The sequence below is a fragment of the Diceros bicornis genome, chromosome 25 (assembly GCF_020826845.1).
Source record: "Diceros bicornis minor isolate mBicDic1 chromosome 25, mDicBic1.mat.cur, whole genome shotgun sequence".
NCBI lineage: Eukaryota > Metazoa > Chordata > Mammalia > Perissodactyla > Rhinocerotidae > Diceros > Diceros bicornis.
In genome coordinates this window covers 29,502,530-29,519,289 of record NC_080764.1, presented here as the reverse complement: position 1 = coordinate 29,519,289, position 16,760 = coordinate 29,502,530, and the positions used below count along the sequence as shown (strand labels likewise).

Sequence of the window (16,760 nt, the reverse complement as noted above, 5' to 3'; positions counted from 1 at the left end):
CACATCTAAGATTAGAATTTGCTTAAAGAAGTCCATAACTACCCAGCAGTGTGACTATTTTGCTCGGCAGTATGTCCACAGCACTTAACCAGTGCTTAGTCAAGAGTGGCATCAATACATATTTGAGGAATGAATGAACCCTGATTGAGATTCTGTGGCAGTAAAAGCTCTGAGGGAAGATTAGAAACCTTGAATCAATATCAAAATCCTATGGCTTGGCTAAGTGGTACCTGTCTATGGAAACAAAGATTGATGAGAGATCAATAAATATTGCAGGAGTCTTCAGTTATTTTTAACTACCTCCACCCCCACACCCCCCCATAGATTGATTACAAAGTACCAAAAAGGTCAGCAGTAGAATAGTGGTGCTGTAAATGCTCCTTTTTCTTGTAGAATATTAAATGGAGAAGCCAGACCTGCTACTCTTTAAGAAAAAAGTAGGCTCAGAATGTTAAGGACTATGGAGCTGACTGATTGAAGGTGGCACGGTATAAGGTTGCCCTTTTTGAAGATAGAGACCAATACTGTGACTCTGTCCTAGGGAAGTTGAGTAAAGAACTTTGCAGAGATCTGGGCTCAGATCAGATCAGATCAGATCTGGGCTCAGAGCAGAACTTGTAGAGCTGGGGCAGTTGAAGATTTTACTCTGGGGACTTCAGCTGGGAGCAGGTAATTGGCTATGCCTTAATGAGCCAGATTTGTCAGTTCTTAAGATAGCATGCTATTGTGCCTTTTAAAAGAATCAGGTAGAGGGGCCGGCTGGGCGGCGTAGTGGTTAAGTTCGTGTGTTCCACTTCGGCGGCCGGGGGTGCGCCAGTTCGGATCCTGGGCGCAGACCTACTCACTGCTCATCAAGCCATGCTGAGGTGGCGTCCCATATAGAAGAGCTACAACTCTACAACTATGATACACAACTATGTACTGGAGCTTTGGGGAGAAAAGGGAAAAAAGAGGAAGATTGGCAACAGATGTTAGCGCAGGGCCAATCTTCCTCAAAAAAAAAAAGACTGAGGTAGAACATATACCATTGGTTTAGAGTTCCTTCCCAGCATTTTAAGCAAAGAAAGCAAACTGAAGAAGAATAAAATAAAAACAGATCATGCTATACATATGGTGATTATTTGTGTATGTATATGTGTATGTACATATAAACATACACACACACACAAGTAACAAAGGATTATACGTGCACAGGAAAAAGTCTAGGGTTAACATCAAGTGTGTACTCCTCTGAGGGATATGTTTGGAGAGGTGGGGATTTATTTATTTTATATAATCCTGAATACTGGCTTTCCAGCTGAAAGAAAGCTATACTCCTACATCACATACAAAATAAAAATCTACTCAGATTACATTGCTAAAATAAAAACCAGTAGAAGAAAAGTTGGGAAATGTGTAGATCCACAAGAATAGAGATGGGTGGGAAAACTTTCTTAGTTAAGTCAGGAAGATAAGCATCCATAAAGGAAAAGATTAACACATCTGACCAAAAAACAAAAGATGTTTCTGTATAAAAACAGCATAAACAAAGCTGATACAAATGGTAGATAGCAAAAAAATTAGGTAACACATGTGACAAACAAGAGATTAATATTAATACTGAATATATAGTAAATAAAAACTAAAATGTAATAAATTAATATCTTCACACAAAGAGCTATAATTTGGAAAAAATGAACAAAAACAATAGGCAAAATATAGGAATAGACAATTTATTAGAGAACAAAAGAAAGTGGATAATAAATATAGCAGAAGATACACAATCTTAGTAGTAAGGAAAATGCAAAGTGAAACAATATGCCATTTATTACCTATCAGATTGATGAATATTAAAAAGATTAATGATGTCCAGTACTCATGTAATTACAGGGAAATGGCAATTTTCTTTTTTTTTTTTTTTTAATTAATTTATTTTTCCCCCAAAGCCCCGGTAGATAGTTGTATGTCATAGTTGCACATCCTTCTAGTTGCTGTATGTGGGACGCGGCCTCAGCATGGCTGGAGAAGCAGTGTGTCGGTGCGCGCCCAGGATCCGAACCCGGGCCGCCAGCAGCGGAGCGCGCGCACTTAACCGCTAAGCCATGGGGCCGGCCCAAGGGAAATGGCAATTTTCATACTTTGTTTATGGAAGTATAATTAGTTACGATCTTTTTGGAAAGTAGCTAGTAGAATTCACTTATTAAAAACTTGCTTACACTTTAACATCCCACTTTTGACAATCTCTTATAGACTCCATGTAACCTAGAAGGCAACATACTAACAGACAAATTCTCCCTTCTTATAAATGCTGTCCTTTTCCTGAGTTCACCATCAGAATTGGGTGTAGAGTCATTTGCAGAGAACAGTGCTAAGTCAGGACAAGTTTAAAGCAGAACTGATCACCTACAACCCCAAGAGATGGAGATAAGTGGGAAGGTCTGTATACTAGAAACTTAGGGGTTATCTACACTGCAGCTCCATTCTGGGAAATCCCTCAAATACTCCCTTATTTTCTCACTTTCATCCATGGCTGCAAGAGCAGCCATGACTGCAGCTTGGCCAATGAGTCCATTCACTGGGATTTTTGGACCTGGAAATACTGGAAGTCAAGGTGGTTTCTCTTCTGTAGTTGCATGTGTCGCAAGTAAAATCTTGAAACCATTGGCAGTCATTTTTTCTCCTACTATATGAAGAATACCATTCTAGAGAGAGGGAGAGCACAAAGAGAAACAAAGATGAGAGACATACAGAACATCCTGCTGGGGACATTTAAGCTCTTGACTTTAGTTGTTCCAGAGGGTTCTGCTGCATTCTGTCCCTGCTTATGACTTGGTTATTCACCTTCTCCTTAGACTCTGTGAGAAACTCCAAAAGCCTTTTTGTAAGTTCCTTTTTTTGCTTATGCTGGTTTAACTTATTATCCCTTGCAACCAATAGAATCCTAAATAATAAAGACTTTTTTTTTTTTTTTGTGAGGAAGATCAGCCCTGAGCTAACATCCATGCCAATCCTCCTCTTTTTGCTGAGGAAGACCGGCTCTGAGCTAACATCTGTTGCCAATCCTCCTCCTTTTTTCTCCCCAAAAGCCCCAGTAGATAGTTGTATGTCATAGTTGCACATCCTTCTAGTTGCTGTATGTGGGACGCGGCCTCAGCATGGCTGGAGAAGTGGTGCGTCGGTGTGCGCCTGGGATCCGAACCCGGACCACCAGTAGCGGAGCACGCGCACTTAACCGCTAAGCCACAGGGCCGGCCCGAAAGACTTCTTATTAAATAATTAACTTCTTGATAAGAATATGAAATATTCTCCCCACCTAAGGACCTTGAGCTAACAATTACAAGTATTCAGTGAAGGTAGATATATGCCCTCCTCACTCCACTCGGGGTCTGACATAACCTCTGAAGCATTCCAGCTCCCTGATCCCCTACAACCCTGCCCTGAAGCTCATGCCTGCCTTGCTCAATTCTACTTAACTTTTTAGGACTGCTTTTTTCAGGAAAGAAGGAAAGAGAAAAAGGAACATTCTTAGAGTTTCCTACAGATCATCAAGTATGCATAGCTGACATATGATAAAGATCAGACAAGCACGTTCCTGACTCTGTTAGTCTGTTATCGTACTGCTAAACACCACGCAATACTGCACTGGTTTGGGTTCTTATAGCTATTTAAACTGTTTTTATTCTTAGTTGTATATTTTAAAATTTATATTCGCAAAGGATTGTTTTAAAGCAGGAAGTGCAAAAAACTCTGATGTGGAAATACATCCTAAGAAGGAGCCTAGATTTAACCGCATGAAAATTTAACAAGCTACCGAAAACCACAATGAACAAAAGGAAAAAGACTAATGACAGCCAGGCAAAAATATTTTTGAAAGTTTAACAGAGTTGGGATTCTTAATGGGTTGGCCTAGACAGAATAAACAAAGAGCTGGCATTTTTCGAGTTTCCCATTCACCTAAGAGAGCCAGTGTCCAGGAGAACATATCCTGCATTAACATTATATAGATGAGGTAGCAAGTATAGGTGACTAGTGGATGATCACATAGGAAAAGATTCCTTTCAGAGTTTGTCCTCTGTCTGAAGAGACCAATAGGATGTTATTATATCCCAAATAATAAACAACACAGAACAACCAATCTGACAGACACACAACACCATGCACAATGTGTACATGGGCAAAGGGTATGAAGAGATAATTCCCAAATGAACTGGAATGACGAGAGAGGGAGGGAGAGTCAGACAGGGATGAATAGGAGAGGCAGTGGTACTTGCTGGAGACCTGCCTTGGGTCCATGAGCAGCCCCTGGGGCTCTCTTTTCTGGCAATTTCCAGAGGCGTTACGGCTATTTGCATTTCTCCCCAGAAGAGTAATTTAGCCCGTGGTCTTCCTAAATTACCTGGAGGAGTATTTTTAACCTAGGTCTCTGAGGTTCTCTGGCAGGCCTGGCAAGAGGATATAATTTGAAACACAGGAAGGAAGGCTGTGGAGGTACCTTTGGGACAGACACTATTCTCCGAGGTGCAACTTCCTCTGAACTATTAAAGGGAGATTAAAATAAACTAAAAATTTAATTAACAAAGTAATGAGATCATCAGAACCAGCAGATATAATCAAAACAATGCAGAACCACCCCCAGCCAGCCCTAAATCAGAAATAACTAAAAGCAATGTGACTTGTCCTGAGCAACAGATGTGACATGCAGGCAGGGGACATGCAGGCAGGGGCATTCCTTAACCAGGGTTACAAGGCAAGGTCCTGAGCCCTCAAGTCTCAGGCCTGAGAACTCTCCCTTTAACTACCCCAAGGGCCTATGCACTACCTTACTCCTGGCCTGAATAGGCTCATAAGCTGTTTGCAAGTTTTCTGCTCTCTCCCTTGACCCCTGAGAAGTCACATGCAGATTTCAGAACCATAGATCTTTGTATGTTCCCCTGAAAAGTGGGGTTTACACACCAATGGTAGAAACAGCCTTCCTATTTTAGATTCTGCTCTTGGGGAATAATCTGGTCTACATCCCATTTCTCTGTGCATCTAAATGCGAGGTCTATAAATGATTTCTTTATGCTGTTAAAAGAAAAACTGAGGCATATTAAAAATTTTAAGAGTTTATTTGAGCAAAAATCGACTCGAATCGGGCAGTGCCAAACCGGAAGCGGTTAGGAGCGCTCCATCGTCAAAAGCTTTAGGGGCAAGATTTTATAGAGAAAGGGTAGCAGCAAAACAAGGAAATTATTTGATTGCCTATGGCTTAAGCTGATGCCATATTTGGAAAAGCCTAGTTGGCTGTTTGTGATTGGTTGTCCTTAGGTTTTGATTTCTTACTCTTGAAGCATTTATAGGTTTAGGTTTTGGTTACTTACAGAGGCTGCTGAGGTATTAGAACCAGCTCAGTCTAATGGCTTCCTTGTTTAATTAATTTAGCAAGGGACACGGGAGGTGGGTGTCATGGGATTTTCAGTGTCTGTTACCTATCTTAGAGGTGGCCATCCTGACTAGAAATATGACAGCTTTTTCTGTGGATAACTTCTCTTTAGAATGGTATAGAAAACCAGTTTGCTACAGTGGGAGGTAATTGTATTAAAGTTATGAGCAGGAATAAATGGTGTCCCAGAAGACAGCTTTCTTTGAAAGTAGGCTCTGACATTTTGCTAATCTGCAAGCACATCTTAGAGCAGCTGTTTATTAAACTACTTTAGAAATTGCTGATTTTGGATATTAGTGGTGATAACATATTTCAATTACAGTTACATTTAGATTAAAGAATGATATCAGTTGGCATGGTAGTATACCTATAAAGGTACTGCATTAAATGAACTACACATTTGGTGTTCACCTCTCTCCATGATAACCGTGCTATGTGTTGAGCTCAGAACAGCCAACTCTCAGTCAGAGGGGAGTTCACCTGAAATCCGGCTCTCCAGGCTTCATTTTTTACGTCCTAAATCTTACCAGGTTGTAAGCAGATGAGACAATGGAAATGACATTCAAATCAGTTGTTCTGCTTTTGGTTTTCTTCTTTCTTTTTTAGAGGAAAAAGTTAAAGTTTAGGTTCAGGTTACTTGTAGACTTTATTTAGTCTTGCCTGCATGGTTGCCACCCATGCTGGAGAGCCTGTGCTTAATAATTACCAACATTATTCTATTTAGTTTCATCACAGAAATAAATGATAAACCCAGACCCAAAAAAGGTGAAAAATGAACTAGACTCACAGGATTTGTTTTTTTGAAACACAAAATCAAAAATTCAAATCAACAAGGAAAGGGGAAGAAAATAAGCATTCTCCAGACGACAAGTATTCCGTGGGGCTCGCTGCGGCTGAAGCACCCGTTCAGCTAAAAGGGTCAGGGTCAGAGGGGAGCAGATAAGTGCTGCCTGGCAGGGTGCGGTTTCCTACGGGGCCTTTAGCATTTCCCTCCGTGACCAGGCTTACAGAATAAAGAAGATGCTCTTTAAGTCTGTGGATGTCACTAAACTTGAGGGCTAACATATTTTATAGAGATGGGTTGGGGTAGGGGTAGGCTTGCCAGTTAAACACAGGATGCCCAGTTAAATTGGAATCAGATAAACAACAATAATTTTTTTAGTATAAGTGTGTCCCGTGCAACATTTGGGAGATACTCATACTAAACAATTATTTGCTGTTTTTCTGAAATTCAGATTTATCTGGGTGTCCTGTGTTTTTTATTGTGAAATCTGGCAACTCTAGATAGAGATGTTCTGGAGGAAAAGAGCCTAAACAGTGATTTAAAAAAAGGTATGAAATTCAGAGTGGTAAGCCCCTTTTTTTAGAACTCAAAATAATCCCAGAAAGCTAAAGAAATATTCAGACTGCAGCACAATGAAGTTGGGTAAGAGAAGAACATAAGATAGAAAAGACAGGAAAACAGTGAAAATCCTGGTTGAGAGCTCCTAAAGGGAGGTTTTCTTTTTAGTCATCTTTGTATTCTTAGTCTGCAATCTTTCACTTCTTGTAGGGTAGCATTAAGTGGTTTTTGAACGAATGAACCCACCCCATCCTTAAAGATATTCCTCTTTCCAGAGTCCTAACAACGTTCTTAAAAATTATTGGCTTTCTTTTATAAGAAATTCATGACACTTATCTATTTCTTAGGAAAAAGATCCAGGAATCTTTTTTTTTTTTTTTTTTGTGAGGAAGATCAGCCCTGAGCTAACATCTATTGCCAATCCTCCTCCTTTTTTTTTTTTTTTCTCCAAAGCCCCAGCAGATAGCTGTATGTCATAGTTGCACATCCTTCTAGCTGCTGTATGTGGGACGCAGCCTCAGCATGGCCGGAGAAGCGGTGCGTCGGTGCACGCCTGGGATCCAAACCCGGGCCACCAGCAGCAGAGTGCGCGCACTTAACCGCTAAGCCACAGGGCCGGCCCTATCGTATTTTAAAGAGATCTTAAAGATGGCTATGACCGAAGGTTGGGCAGGTAAAACTGGGCTTTGAATGCCAATTGTGAAAAACTGCTTGCTCTTGGAAGCAATAAGACGTCATTGTTGCAATTTTTTCATGGCAGCCATATTGATTCTTTACCATTTTCTAATTCTTAAAACAAAACGTTAACTTAAGTTTTAAATATATCAAGGCTTATTGAACCACCTTGAAAATCTTTGTGTTTCATTTGCCTATTCAGACACCGAGTGTATAGCAGAGAGAAGCGAGAGGATAATGAAAAAGTTTACCTACTTCACAATTTGATTCAAGGTCAGTCCCCTCTGTTTAACTGCCTCAGACTAATAATTATTCTTTAGTAGATACCAGGGCTTTCTGAAAGCCAAGGCATCTTCAATATAGCTTCAGAGTACGGGTCGTGGGTGATGTAGCTTAAGCCAGCACTGCCAGCAGAAATAGTTGTTGTAGAAATATAACAGAATCCTTGTGACACAGCTCGCACATGTGATTTTCTGTCTGAGGACAAAGCTTCTATTACAGAAAACATAACACTCACCAAGAATCTAGGTGGGATGGGGGAAGTGGAGGTGAACTTCACAAAGTCTAGAGATAACACATTTGTCACATTCTAAGTGCTGAAAATAAGTGTTCTGGCACCTCTGAAGTTATTCTCACAAAACGAGGTGCAATGACAAGTTAACATCTAGGTTTCAGTTACCACTTAGCTGCAGGGGAGTATTTTAAACTATTATATTTATGAAATTAGATTTACAAAAAAAAAAATCCCCCTAAAAGAAGCATAGCCATGAAGAGAGCTTAAATATCACCGTGTATCATGGCAATCTGTAATTAATTAAATAATTCAGAAATCAGTAATATTTGTTCCAGCCAATTAATAATCAGAAATATATACGTTTTGTAATACACATTTCCCATTTTAAATAAACATGTATTTCTCATAGACAGAAGACTCAAGGTAAATGCTCTATTTAAATTAAATGTTACAATCTAGGGTTCTAATTTGTTATACGTTGATATTCATTTGTCTGGAATGTTGGATGTAATCCTATCTGAAGCAGGTTGGTTGGGCATCCAAGAAAGTTGCCTAGTTCTGTTTAATCCAGAGGGCAAGAATGGCCTGTCTGGCCAAGTCTATTTCCTTCTTTCCCCCTATATACATTCATTTGGCATGGGGACTTGGAGTAGATGAGTAAAGAACTCGTGACAGCTTTTACTTCCTTCAGGTAGGTCTCTCCAACCCACTTCAGGATAAAACGCCATTTTTCTCTCTGTTACTATAGTTCTAGAGAACCTGTTTGGTGTATATCTTTCTCAAAATATTGTGAAATCTTTAAAGGAACTGCCTTTGTGTCCCAGGATCTGACACACAGTAGGTATTCCCAAAATGTGGGTTGAGTGAATGGGTGGAAGTAAAAATAAGGTAAATAGCAAGAAGTTGGAGGTAAGTAGCAAGAAACACTACTGTAGTGGGCTGAATAGTGTCCCGCCAAATTCACGTCCACCCAGAACCTCAGAATGTGACTGTATTTGAAAATAGGGTCTTTACAGATGTAATTAGTTTAGGATCTCCAGATGAAATCATCTTGGATTTAGGGTGGACCCTAAATCCAATGACCAGTGTCTTTATAAAAGAAAGGAGAGAGAGATTGGAGACTGACAGACCTAGGGAAGATGGTGATGTGAAGACAGAAGCGGAGATTGGAGTAATGCTGTCACAGACCGAGAAACGCCAGGAACAGAAGCTGGGAGAGTCAAGGAAGGCTTCTCCCCTAGGGCCTTCTGAGGGAGCATGGCACTGCTGACACTGACTTTGGACTTCTGGCCTCCAACACTGAGAGAAGAAATTTCCATTGTTTTAAGCCATCTAGTTTGTGGTAGTTAGTTATGGCAGCCCTAAGAAACTACACACCACCATTTTGACTGCTGCTATGACCCTAGATGATTACAAAGGGACGGCCAACACCTTTTTCCTTCTCGTTTCCGAAGAATTAAGAACAATTGTATTAGACTGAGTGTGTAATGTCATGTGGTGGGTCATACACATAACCTTATCTGTCTCTCTGCTAAAATCATTTCCCTATTTGACAAATGAGGACGTTGAGGTTAAGAGAGTTTAAATAACGGGTGTCAACAAGTATGTAATAATAGCTAACATTTGAGTGCTTACTATGTGCTTATACTGTGCTAGACTCTTTACATGAATTATCTCCTCTCATCCTGAGAAGACTATAAAGGTAGGTACTCTTGAATTTTTCCCTATTTCAAAGATAAAGAAACTGAGGCACAGAGTATAAATTATGTGCCCAAAGTCTTTAGTACTTGGGAGAATTTGAGCGCAAGTAGTGTGATTCTAAAAGCCCAGGTGCCTTAGAACTGTGCTGTGTTGTACGTGGATATTGTGTGCTCATCACCCCCACCATTCCTGCCTCTGATTCTCAAGGGAACCCAAGCACCTACTAACTGCCCGTTAGCATCTTGCACACAGGATTACATTAGCTTGGTCATTTCCAACAGGATGCTTTCTTTAACTCTCTCATTGATACTCCTAGTCCACCAAAATAGCAGTAAAGCATGCTTATCTTCTGTGATTTCAGAGCTAACTTTTACAAAACACTTTTGATATACGGCAGTCTGATGGTCAAAATATAACATAATCTTCCACCATTTGTTCTGTTTGGGTCCTAGCGAGACAGCAGCAAAGCCACTCTGTTTTGTCTACATTGTTTGGTGACAGTCAATGTTCTGCTCTTATACATATAGGCAGTACTGAAGGGACCTTTTCATTTGTCACAGTTACACAACTGTAGCTTGATAAATACTGTAGCTTGATAAATGCTCATCATCCTGGTACAACTGATCTTAGTTGTTTTTTTTCCCCTTTGCCAGGATTGTATCAGTTTTTCCACACGTGTAGGACAATTGACAGAGTGGAGACCCGAAGGAGCTTATGATATGATAGGAGTGAGAAGCTTCAGTTGGCGTTAAATGTCAAACCATATCCTTCCTGAATAATCAAGAATGTCAGTGTCTATTACTTTCTAGTTTTTGGTGTGTACCTTCCACAAATCTCAAGTTTCATATGATACATTTTCTAGGTGGAAAGCTTTTTTAGAGACCTTAAATTTTTCTATATTTATTTCTTAGAGTGATGGTATATGTTAGTTTAGTAATTCAAATACATTACTAATATATATTAGTAATTCAAGTTATATAAATGATAGGCCAAAGTGATCAAAATATTGAAACAAATTGCAAATCTAACTACCTTCTCCAGTCTTCATAGTTACTACAAATACTGCTATATTCGTACAGTTGGTTCAAGCAGGGTCGATCACAATCTCTTCCTTGTATGTTTCCCTCCTGGGGATAGATGATTGGTTCAGAGGTGAGCCTCTGATCCAAGATCAGCCAATCTGATTCTTGCCATTAGAGTTTTGGAAATGTACCTAAAAAAGACAGTAATTTCCCTCTGAATGACAGAAACGGAGAGCAAGTAAATGTGGGAACTATTGGTGTACTTGGTACTAAAGAGCAGGCAAAGTAGCATGGCAATGAGAGAGATGAAGGAGACAAACACCCAGAGAAAGAAAATCAAGGAGAAGAAAAAAACATCTTATGGATTTCCCCTGTGCTCCTCTAGTCTATTCCTGGCTGTATTAGTTATGCATTGTTGTATGATAGATTAACTCAGAACTAAATGACTTAAAATAACAGCACTCATTATCTCACGATTTCTGTTGATCAGGAATCCAGACACAACTTGATTGCATCCTCTGTCTCAGGGTCTCTCAGAAGATTACAGCCAAGGTGCTGACCAAGGCTGTGCTTTCATCTGGAGTCTCTGCTAGGGAAGAATCTTTTTCCAAGCTCTGGCATGGTTGTTGGCAGGATGCGGTTCCTTGCAGACTGTTATAGTAAGAGCCTCAGCTCCTCTTTAGCTGTTGGCCAGAGGCTGCCCTCAATTCCTTGTCACATAAGCTTCTTCATAGGATAGCTCACAACATGGCATCTGCCTTCATCAGAGAAGAAAGGGAAAGAACAAGATGGAAGCCACAGTCTTTTATAACTTAATCTTGGAAGAGACATCCCATCACTTTTGCTATATTTTATTTGTTAGAAGTCATTAGATCCAGTCTACACTCATGGGGAGGGGATTATACATGGTACCAATACCAGGAATCAGGAATCATTGAGAGCCATTTTAAAAGCAGCATAGTACACTGACATATGTCAGCCCTTAGGTACTGTGAAATAACTCCAATATCCCTTCCATGAATCTTAATTTTTGCTTAAACTAGCTGAAATTGGTTTCTATTATTTACAGCCAAAACTTCGTACATGTATTCTATAGTTTAATAAAATCCACATTTAGAATCAAGAGATATTTGTTAGGAGATAATTCATTACTTTCTAAATTCCCTTCACACACACACACGCACACACACACACACGCACATGCAACAGACTATATAATAGCGATAAAGGCTGAGATGAGAAAACAAACTATTAAGGACTCTTACCAATAGGAAAATCAATACAAGAAAATAAAAATCTCTGAAATCTTCAGATAGTCAGTGAATATAGGATGATTAGTGTTCTTTCTTATTGTTTTTTTTACACCTAAATGCTATCACGGAGGAGATTTATTTTTCTATGCTTTTGGTTTTCCGAAGATCTTAGTTTTCTCTCATCATATTGTAAAGCGGAAAGGCAAACAAAAAAATAGTATAACATTGTAACTAGTTTGAATATTTCTCTGCTTCAGATAATGAAAGCATTTTTGTGGTCATTATAAAAATTGAAAAAGAAATTAGTGAAAGCCCCTTATCTTGGGTTACTATATCAATCTGTAAGAAGTAGGGTACCTTTTCAAAAGAACCTTTAGCAAAAAGTCCCCTCCCTGGTTTTTCCTACAAACATTAACCTCAAGCATTTACTTCCTTCCATATTATTTATACCATTAACCTCAAAATTTCATTGAAAAAGTCACAAGCAGATATAAGAAACAGTACAAATACCAGCCATCTGCAGACCAGACCTGACAAGCTTCCCGGTGGAGATGAAAACCTCTCATTTCATGGAACTAAAAGAGGGCTCTTGTGTACACCAGGAGCTAGATGGCTGCTCCTCTGGGTTTCACCAACCAATCAGGGATTCTATAAATGTGCACGTCAACCACATAAACATTTTCTTTTCAGTTTCTGGATGGAGTTTATCTTGGCTGTGCAGAATCAATTTAGCTTTGGACAGAAAAACTTGCGAGAAATCAAAAAAGCAGGTTTAAAAAGCAAACAGAGAGACATAATGGGTGTAATTACTCAAACATGCCGGGACAGGACCATGTGTTGGATTTTATTTAAGAAAGCAAAGAAATCCCCAGAGGATTACCTCAAGTTAGTTTCTCATTTTGGTAAAGATTTCTTGTGTCTATGGGTTCTGTCAGTTAAAAGAGACCCTTTGCGGGATACAGTGATATTATAAACCACGTCCAAAATTAGAAAAGAAAATTTGGTGCCACCCAAAGGGGTTGTGGGGGAAGGAGAACATGGCAAATATAGATCACCTTTCCCAGGTGCCTCCTCTGGATTTTGACAATTAAAAAACAAAGGGAAAAAGGAAAAAGAAAAAAAGACATATAGGCTTTTTCCATAGAAGATGACATATCATTTTTTTCCCCATTTTTCCTCAGTTGATAGGCCCCTCAAATAATATACATAAGTAAAAAATCTTTCCTCTAAGCAGCCGTTTTCTATACTGCTGATTTCACGTATCCTGTAAGTGTTGGTTGGGGCCCAACTGGTAGATGCTGCTGATTTTTTCCAGCAGTGCGTCCACCGCCTCATCCTGATTGGCACATCTCATCTTCAAGTATGTGATGCTCTGCCTCACTGATAACACCAGATGGGCCAGTAAATCTCAATCTTGTCTACACATTACAATCATCTGGAAAAACATTAGGAAAAAAATTCCAATTTCCAGGCTGCTCCCTGGACCAGTTGCATCAGAATTTCTAGTGGTGGGATTCAGGCATTGATAGTTTTTAAAGCTCCCCGGTGCCTATAATGTGTAGCCAAAGCCGAAAACCACTGCAAGATGCCATTTTGGTATATTAACTATGATCTTAACTGATGAAAGCTGCTGAGCTGCTAGGGAACTTGATTAAGAAATAATATTATGTCAATTAAACTTCAATTTAAAAAATTTAAAATGAAATATAAATATATAAAAAAAGTAAAAAAAAAAATAGGATTTTCCCTTGGAAACACAGTGACCACCCACTAGTTGAAGACAGTTACACAACCATATTGAATCTTTGCTATTCTCCTTAAGGAAACACTTTCCACAAAATTCCACAAACTGTAGAAGACATTCTCTCTCACGGAAGAATATTCCCAGGTTTGTTAGAAGAAAAAAAAAATGGTGCTGTTTTTGATAAACTACCAGAGAGAACATTATAAGAAAATTATCACTTCATAACCGAGGCAAAAGTGCTGATAATACACCACAAATGTGAGAAGCAAGCTTTTCACCATTAAGTTGATGCTGACAAAGTAATAGAATATCGAAGTCTGGAAGGAACTTTTAAAATGTGCAACCATCATTCTCCACCTGGAGAAACTCAGGGTCAGAGATAAGTGATTAATGTGTTATTGCTCTTGAGGGGCCTTATAAAAACCACCTTCTCCTCATTCCTAGTCCAGGGACTGTGGGGTTTTTTTGTTTTTTTCTTTTTTTTTCTTTGGTGAGGAAGATTAGCCCTGAGCTAACATCTGTTGCCAGTCCTCCTCTTTTTGCTGAGGAAGATTGGCCCTGGGCCAACATCCGTGCCCATCTTCCTCCACTTTATATGTGGGACGCTGCCACAGCGTGGCTTGATAAGCGATGTGTAGGTCTCCCCCCAGGATCCGAACCTGCTGAAGCAAAATGCTCGAACTTAACCACTACACCACTGGGCTGGCCCCAGGGACTGTGTTTTTAACATATGCAAAAGCATTTTATTTCGTGTCTTGGCCAGTAGTAAATGCTCAATAAATTGGAGTGATTTGTAGAAGTAATTGTGGTAGTAATGATCATATTGGTAATAATAATGTTTACAAAGCTTATTCAGTGTATGATCACTGGCTTAAAATACTTCACAAATAAAAACAACTGTTTCTTTTGTTGTTGACACCTCGCTTATCTGAAACACGAGAATTTAAGATCAAAATAATTAAAGGAGGGAGTAAAAAAGGCTTTTATTAGACCTGCAATGAAAACTTAAAATAGCCTTTTACTATTTAATGGTTCATCAGTTGAACATTTTATGTAATTAATTATAAAATACATATAATTTGATCTGACTTTATCCTTTATCTAGAAGATTCTAGAGTATCATTTGCCTGATGAAAATACTTTATATATCTATCTACATATTAAAGAGTTAAAAGTGCCTTCATATGTTGCTTAATTTAATTCTCACATATAGCCAGAAAATATAGATATCATTACTCCTTCTTTACAGTTAAAAAATGTAAGCTCAGAGCATGAGAGGGACCTAGTAAGGAGGCTCAGCTAATAAGTGTCAGGGCTCGAATTTCACCACAGGTCCTACCTTTGAGTCCTTCTTAGGTTACGTTCTTGGACCACGCCACTCTAGCCTTTTGAATAATTGACTTTACAGAGCCACAGTGTAATGCTGTGTCCTAGGCTTTCATTGAGCAAAATGTAACACACCTCTATTTGAAAATTTGCTTTTTGAAAACATAATACCTCATTATGTTGTTCAGTATTTCTTATTTAAAGGGCTTGGAGACAAATTATTCTCAGAATTCAGAGCCAGGAAACTATCTCTATCACCCCACAAGCTGGGAGCTTCCTTTCTTTAGATTAGAAGAGTTACATATCTGTTGAGTGGCTCTCCTTGTCTTGGCTTCTAGGAAACTCAAAGCTAAGTTTTATACTTGATCATTCTAGATTTTCTCAGCCTAGGTTTCTATGATGTATCGTCCCTCTTTCCTTCCCCCCTACTCCCTCAGACCACCACCACCTTTATACATGACTTTTGCTTTTCAATATTTGTCAATGATTCAATTTTATTGTACTGTGATTATGGTAGACATCTGTAGTGTTCAACTACCTGAAGGATATTTCCTCCTTTTATGGTAATAGAACCTCAATACTTGTTGGTTACTTCCTTTTCCCCATTCTCAGTCCATGTGGTTTAGAGGAGATGAATCCTATTCTTGTAGAGCCAAAGGTGGAAACACGACCCAGGCCAGGCCAATCAGTGTGCTCTGTTGTCCTGGCCACAGTAACTGGGTCAAGAGTGAGCCCATGACATGACACAAGTCAGTCCTATCAAACCACATTCAAATGCTTTTACTAGCATGACTATGAAGGGGGTGTTAATTTTCCACTAAAGTGACCAAGAAAATGGGATGAAAAACTAGAGCTTCTGACTGACATCTTGCTCCACAGGAAAGAGTGCCTGAGAATGGAGCCAACCCAAAGGAAAGCAGATCTGAGATATGAAGATAGGGAGACTGAGGCCTGTTGACCTCTTTGAATCCTTGGATCCAGTTGTGTTAGATGTGGCTTCTACCTCAGGACTTCAACTGTGTGGGCCAATAAATTCGCTTTTGTGCTTAAATCATTGTAGCTGGGGTTTTCTGGACCTTGCAATCCAATGTGAATTGACAAACATAGTGATTTATTTTTACCACCATAAATTCTATTTGAAAGTAGGCAAGACACAAATCAAAATAAATACACACTGTATGCAGGTTTTTGTCCTTAATACCACAATTAATCAAGACAAGTTTTTGATTATCTGGTAGTTATGTTGGTTATCAACCCTCTTTCACAAGGATGTAAGAGCATTACAATATATCCTTTCTTTGTTTTGTTTTTGCTGATTGGGTGTAACATAGCAAAATTAAAAATGTGCTCATTTCCTGGAGCCGGCCCCATGGCTGAGTGGTTAAGTGCGCACGCTCCGCTACTGGCGGCCCGGGTTCGGATCCCGGGCGCGCACCGACGCACTGCTTGTCCAGCCATGCTGAGGTGGCGTCCCACATACAGCAACTAGAAGGATGTGCAACTATGACATACAACTATCTACTGGGGCTTTGGGGAGAAAAAGGGAAAAAAAAAAAAGGAGGAGGATTGGCAATAGATGTTAGCTCAGGGCTGGTCTTCCTCAGCAAAGAGAGGAGAATTGGTATGGATGTTAGCTCAGGGCTGATCTTCCTCACAAAACAAAAAAAACAAAAAAAAAACTGTGTAAAGATGTGGTCATTTTCTTCCACTTTGGTAATAAATCTGAAACTATTGTCAATGGAAAAGTTTTAAATTTCAAATAAATGGATTCTATGAACATTG

At 39.4% G+C, this 16,760-nt stretch overlaps 1 long non-coding RNA gene across 3 annotated transcripts in view; it reads left to right on the top strand.

Moving 5' to 3' along the window:
* Nucleotides 1-16,760, top strand: part of LOC131421815 (uncharacterized) — a 67,080-nt gene that overhangs the window by 15,122 nt on the left and 35,198 nt on the right. For 2 of the 3 annotated variants that reach the window (XR_009223954.1, XR_009223952.1), the window contains exon 3: nt 7,621-7,691. The exons of the other annotated variant lie outside the window; for it this stretch is intronic. This is a non-coding gene — a long non-coding RNA (uncharacterized LOC131421815). The remainder of the gene's footprint in view (nt 1-7,620; nt 7,692-16,760) is intronic. 3 annotated transcript variants of the gene reach the window in all.